Source organism: Tachyglossus aculeatus, chromosome 14 (assembly GCF_015852505.1).
Source record: "Tachyglossus aculeatus isolate mTacAcu1 chromosome 14, mTacAcu1.pri, whole genome shotgun sequence".
NCBI lineage: Eukaryota > Metazoa > Chordata > Mammalia > Monotremata > Tachyglossidae > Tachyglossus > Tachyglossus aculeatus.
In genome coordinates, this window is record NC_052079.1 from 46,775,215 (window position 1) to 46,781,813 (window position 6,599).

General features: G+C 47.7%; 1 protein-coding gene across 2 annotated transcripts in view; it reads right to left on the bottom strand.

Annotated features, from left to right (window-relative positions):
• LARGE1 (LARGE xylosyl- and glucuronyltransferase 1) overlaps window positions 1-5,399 on the bottom strand; it is a 365,768-nt gene extending 360,369 nt beyond the window's left edge. For both annotated transcript variants that reach the window (XM_038756579.1, XM_038756577.1), the window contains exon 1: window positions 5,223-5,399. The gene's annotated coding sequence lies outside the window, so the exon portion shown is untranslated. The remainder of the gene's footprint in view (window positions 1-5,222) is intronic.
• Between the last annotated feature and the right edge of the window lie 1,200 nt (window positions 5,400-6,599).

Genomic DNA, 6,599 nt, shown 5'->3' on the forward strand with positions numbered 1-6,599 from the left:
TTAGAACCCATGACTTGGGACCACTCAGCCAGGGCTGTTGGTTAGACTGCACTTTTTGCTGCAGGATGGCACTTCCCAAGCGCTTCGTCCAGTGCTCCGCACACTGTAAGCGCTCAATAAATACGCATGAAGCGTCCCGCCCGGCGAAGTGGCAGGATTAGAACCCACGACCTGGGACCGCGCAGCTCCGGCTGCTGGCTGCATTGCACTCCGTGCTGCAGGAGGCTACTTTCTGAGCGCTTCGTCCAGTGCTCCACACCCCGCGGGGGCTCGGATGAATGAATGAGCACAGCCCAGGTCTGGAGGAGGAAGAAGGATGTCTCCCAGCACTTAGCACAATGCTTGGCACATTTGTACTTCCCAAGCGCTTAGTACAGTGCTCTGCACACAGTAAGCACTCAATAAATACGATTGATTGATTGGTAAGCGCTTAACAGAGAAGGAGCGTGGCTCAGTGGAAAGAGCCCGGGCTCTGGAGTCAGAGATCATGGGTTCAAATCCCGGCTCCTCCAGGAGTCAGCTGTGTGACTTTGGGCAAGTCACTTTGCTTCTCTGGGCCTCAGTGACCTCGTCTGTAAAATGGGGATGAAGACTGGGAGCCCCCCGTGGGACAACCTGATCATCTTGTAACCTCCCCAGCGCTTAGAACAGTGCTTTGCACATAGTAAGCGCTTAATAAATGCCATCATTATTATAATTATTATTACCCCAGTGCTTTAAACAGTGCTTGGCACATAGTAAGTGCTTAAAAATACCATAATTATTATTACTTTTATAATATAACAGAGTTGCTAGACACGTTCCCTTCCGACGCAAGCTTTCAGTCTGCAGTCCAACACAGTGGTAGGGCATTTGCCTTCCAGTGAAAGACCTACGTTTGCGTGATTGATTGATTCATTCATTCAATCGTATTTACTGATTACTCTATTTTATTTGTACATATTTATTCTGTTTATTTTATCTTGTCAGTATGTTTTGCTTTGTTGTCTGTTCTCCCCCTTCTAGACTGTGAGCCCGCTGTTGGGTAGGGACCGTCTCTCTATGTTGCCAACTTGGACTTCCCAAGCGCTTAGTCCAGTGCTCTGCACGCAGTAAGCGCTCAATAAATACGATTGCATGAATGAATACGATTGAATGAACGAATGAATGGAGTGCTTACTGTGTGCAGAGCACTGTACTAAGCGCTTGGAAAGTACAAGTTGGCAACATAGACGATCCCTACCCAACAGTGGGCTCACAGTCTAGAAATAGCAAGCGCTTAATAAATGCCACTATTACTACTGTTATTATCATTAACAAATACCATTATTGTTCTAGACTGTGAGCCCACTCTTCTAGACTGTAGTAAGCGCTTACTAAATGCCATTATTACTACTGTTATTATTATTAACAAATACTATTACTGTTCTAGACTGTGAGCCCACTCTTCTAGACTGCGAGCCCACTGTTGGGTAGGGACCGTCTCTCTATGTTGCCAACTTGGACTTCCCAAGTGCTTAGTCCAGTGCTCTGCACGCAGTAAGCGCTCAATAAATACAATTGAATGGATGAATGAATGAAGTGCTTACTGTGTGCAAAGCACTGGACTAAGCTCTTGGGAAGTCCAAGTTGGCAACATAGAGAGACGGTCCCTACCCAACAGTGGGTTCACAGTCTAGAAATAGCAAGCGCTTACTAAATGCCATTATTACTACTATTATTATTATCAACAAATACCATTATTGTTCTAGACTGTGAGCCCACTCTTCTAGACTGTCTAGAAATAGCAAGCGCCTAATAAATGCCATTATTACTACTATTATTATTATTAATAAATACCATTATTGTTCTAGACTGTGAGCCCACTGTACTAAGCGCTTGGGAAGTACAAGTCGGCAACGTAGAGAGACGGTCCCTACCCAACAGCGGGCTCACAGTCTAGAAATAGTAAGCGCTTAATAAATGCCATTATTACTACTATTATTATTATTAACAAACACCATTATTGTTCTAGACTGTGAGCCCACTGTTGGGTAGGGACCGTCTATGTTGCCAACTTGGACTTCCCAAGCGCTTAGTCCAGTGCTCTGCACGCAGTAAGTGCTCAATAAATATGACTGAATGAATGAATGAATTGAGCATTTACTGCATGCAGAGCACTGTACTAAGCGCTTGGGAAGTACAGGTTGGCAACACAGAGAGACGGTCCCTACCCAACAGTGGGCTCACAGTCTAGAAATAGCAAGTGCTTAATAAGTGCCATTATTACTACTACTATTATTATTAACAAACACCATTATTGTTCTAGACTGTGAGCCCACTCCTCTAGACTGTGAGCCCGCTGTTGGGTAGGGACCATCTCTCTGTGTTGCCAACTTGGACTCCCCAAGCGCTTAGTACAATGCTCTGCACACAGTAAGCGCTCAATGAATGAATGAATTGAGCCCACTCTTCTAGACTGTGAGACCACTATTGGGTAGGGACCGTCTCCCTATGTTGCCAACTTGGACTTCCCAAGCGCTTAGCACAGTGCCCTGCACACAGTAAGTGCTCAATGAATGAATGAATGAATGAATGAATTGAGTCCACTCTTCTAGCCTGTGAGCCCACTGTTGGGTAGGGACTGTCTCTCTATGTTGCCAAATTGGACTTTCCAAGCGCCTAGTCCAGTGCTCTGCACACAGTAAGCACTCAATGAATGAATGAATGAATGAACTGAGCCCACTCTTCTAGCCTGTGAGACCACTGTTGGGTAGGGACCGTCTCTTTGTGTTGCCAACTTGGACTTTCCAAGTGCTTAGTACAGTGCTCTGCACGCAGTAAGCGCTCCACAAATATGATTGAATGAATGAATGGATTGAGCGCTTACTGTGTAATAATTGAATGAATTGAGTGCTTACTGTGTTTCAGAGCACTGTACTAAGTGCTTGGGAAGTACAGGTTGGCAAGATAGAGAGATGGTCCCTACTCAACAGTGGTCTCACAGTCTAGAAATAGCAAGTGCTTAATAAGTGCCATTATTACTATTGTTATTATTATTAACAAATACCATTATTGTTCTAGACTGTGAGACCACTCTTGTAGACTCTCTGGAAACAGTAAGTGCTTAATAAATGCCATTATTACTACTATTATTATTATTAACAAACACTACTGTTGTTCTAGACTGTGAGCCCACTCCTCTAGACTGTGAGCCCGCTGTTGGGTAGGGACCGTCTCTCTATGTTGCCAACTTGGACTTCCCAAGCGCTTAGTCCAGTGCCCTGCACACAGTAAGCGCTCAATAAATATGATTGATTGATTGATTTTAGACTGTGAGCCCACTCCTCTAGCCTGTGAGCCCGCTGTTGGGTAGGGACCGTCTCTCTAGGTTGCCAACTTGGACTTCCCAAGCGCTTAGTCCAGTGCTCTGCACACAGTAAGCGCTCAATGACTGAATGAATGAATTGAGCCCACTCTTCTAGCCTGTGAGCCCTCTGTTGGGTAGGGACCGTCTCTCTATGTTGCCAACTTGGACTTCCCAAGTGCTTAGTACAGTGCTCTGCACACACTAATCAATCAATCGTATTTATTGCGCACTTACTGTGTGCAGAGCACTGTACTAAGCGCTTGGGAAGTCCAAGCTGGCAACATATAGAGACAGTCCCTACCCAACAGTGGGCGCTCAATGAATGACTGAATGAATTGAGCCCACTCTTCTAGGCTATGAGCCCGCTGTTGGGTAGGGACCGTCTATGTTGTCACCTTGGACTTCCCAAGCACTCAGTCCAGTGCTCTGCACACAGTAAGCACTCAATGAATGACTGAATGAATGGAGCCCACTCTTCTAGGCTATGAGCCCGCTGTTGGGTAGGGACCGTCTATGTTGTCACCTTGGACTTCCCAAGCACTCAGTCCAGTGCTCTGCACACAGTAAGCGCTCAATGAATGACTGAATGAATTGAGCCCACTCTTCTAGGCTGTGAGCCCGCTGTTGGGTAGGGACCCGTCTCTCTATATGTTGCCAACTTGGGCTTCCCAAGCGCTTAGTCCAGTGCTCTGCACACAATAAGCGCTCAATGAATGAATGAATTGAGCCCACTCTTCTAGGCTGTGAGCCCGCTGTTGGGTAGGGACCCGTCTCTCTATGTTGCCAACTTGGACTTCTCAAGCGCTTAGCACAGTGCTCTGCGCACCGTAAGCACTCAATGAATGAACTGAGCCCACTCTTCTAGGCTGTGAGCCCACTGTTGGGTAGGGACCATCTATGTTGCCAAGTTGGACTTCCCAAGCGCTTACTCCAGTGCTCTGCACACAGTAAGCGCTCAATGAATGAATGAATGAATTGAGCCCACTCTTCTAGCCTGTGAGCCCACTGTTGGATAGGGACCGTCTCTCTATGTTGCCAACTTGGACTTCTCAAGCGCTTAGCACAGTGCTCTGCACACAGTAAGCACTCAATGAATGAATTGAGCCCACTCTCCTAGCCTGTGAACCCACTGTTGGGTAGGGACCGTCTCTCTATATGTTGCCAACTTGGACTTCCCTTATTTATTTTACTTGTCCCTATCTATTCTATTTATTTTATTTTGTTACTACGTTTGGTTTTGTTCTCCGTCTCCCCCATTTAGACTGTGAGCCCACTGTTGGGTCGGGACTGTCTCTGTGTGTTGCCAATTTGTACTTCCCAAGCGCTTAGTCCAGTGCTCTGCACACAGTAAGCGCTCAATATATACGATTGATTGATCGATTAGTATGTTTGGTTTTGTTCTCCCCCTTTTAGACTGTGAGCCCACTGGTGGGTCGCGACCGTCTCTCTACGTTGCCAACTTGGACTTCCCAAGCGCTCAGTCCAGTGCTCTGCACACAGTGAGCGCTCAATAAATACGACTGATTGATTGATTGATTAGTCCAGTGCTCCGCACACAGTAAGCGCTCAATGAATGACTGATTGCTCAGTCCAGTGCTCCGCACACAGTAAGCGCTCAATGAATGAATGAATGGAGAGGCTGTGAGCCCGCTGCAGGCTAGGGACCCGTCTCTCTAGGTTGCCCACTTGGACTTCCCAAGCGGTCAGTCCGCAGGCAGTGAGCGCTCAATAAATAGGAGGGAATCGATCAATCCTATTTATTGAGCGCCTACTACGTGCAGAGCGCTGGACTAAGCGCTTGGGAAGTACAAATTGGCAACCTAGAGAGACGGTCCCGACCCCACAGTGGGCTCGCAGTCTAAAAGAGTGAATGGATGGTTAGGGTTAAGCTTACCTTGTTGGTTAAGCTGTTGGTCCTTGGTCCCCCGGCCTGGTGGAGGGCTGGGGCCTGGGCCTCCTTCCCTCCTTCCGTCCCGGTCGTTGGGTCGGTGGGTCTGCTCCCTCCGGAGGGAAAGACTGAGGCCGGCAATCCCGGAGGGCCTGCAGGAGGCGGCGCGGGGCTGCAGCCCGCCTGGGCCGCCGCTGGCTCCGGCTCCGGGGCGCGACTGCGCGGCCGCCGGGAGACCAGCCGGCCCGACCGGGGGGAAGCCACGCCCCCTCGCCTGACGTCACTCGCCCCTCCTCCAATCGCAAGCGTCTCCTCCCCGGACACGCCCCCCCGGCGACGAAGCCACGCCCCCTCGGGGGACGGGCGGCTGCAAAACCCGGACTCCGCCGCCGGGGAGGGGGCGCGGGGGGCAGGATCCGGATCGCGGACGGGATTCATTCTTTCATCATTATCAATCAATCAATCAATCAATCAATCGTATGTATTGAGCGCTTTACTATGTGCAGAGCACTGGGCTAAGCGCTTGGGAAGTACAAATTGGCATCACATAGAGACAGTCCCTACCCAACGGTGGGCTCACAGTCTCAAAGGGGGAGACGGAGAACAGAACCAAACATACCAACAAAATAAAATAAGTAGGATAGAAATGTACAAGTAAAATAAATAAATAAATAAATAAATAGAGTAATAAATATGTACAACCATATATACATGTATACAGGTGCTGTGGGGAAGGGAAGGAGGTAAGACGGGGGGATGGAGAGGGGGATTATCAATCGTATTTATTGAGCGCTTACTATGTGCGCGGAGCGCTGGACTAAGCGCTTGGGAAGTCCAAATTGGCAACATACAGAGACAGTCCCTACCCAACAGCGGGCTCACGGTCTCAAAGAGGGAGACGGAGAACAAAACCAAACATACTAACAAAATAAAATAAATAGAATAGAGATCATCCTCATCATCAATCGTATTTATTGAGCGCTTACTATGTGTGCAGAGCGCTGGACTAAGCGCTTGGGAAGTCCAAATTGGCAACATACAGAGACAGTCCCTACCCAACAGTGGGCTCACGGTCTCAAAGGGGGAGACGGAGAACAAAACCAAGCATACCAACAAAATAAAATAAATAGAATAGATATGTACAAGTAAAATAAATGAATAAATAGAGTAATAAATATGTACAAACATATATACATATGTTTCAACCGTATTGATTGAGCGCTGACTGTGTGCTAAGCGCTTGGGAAGTCCAAGTTGGCAACATCTAGAGACAGTCCCTACCCAACAGTGGGCTCACGGTCTCAAAGGGGGAAACGGAGAACAAAACCAAACCTACTAACAAAATAAAATAAATAGAATAGAGATCATCATCAATCGTATTTA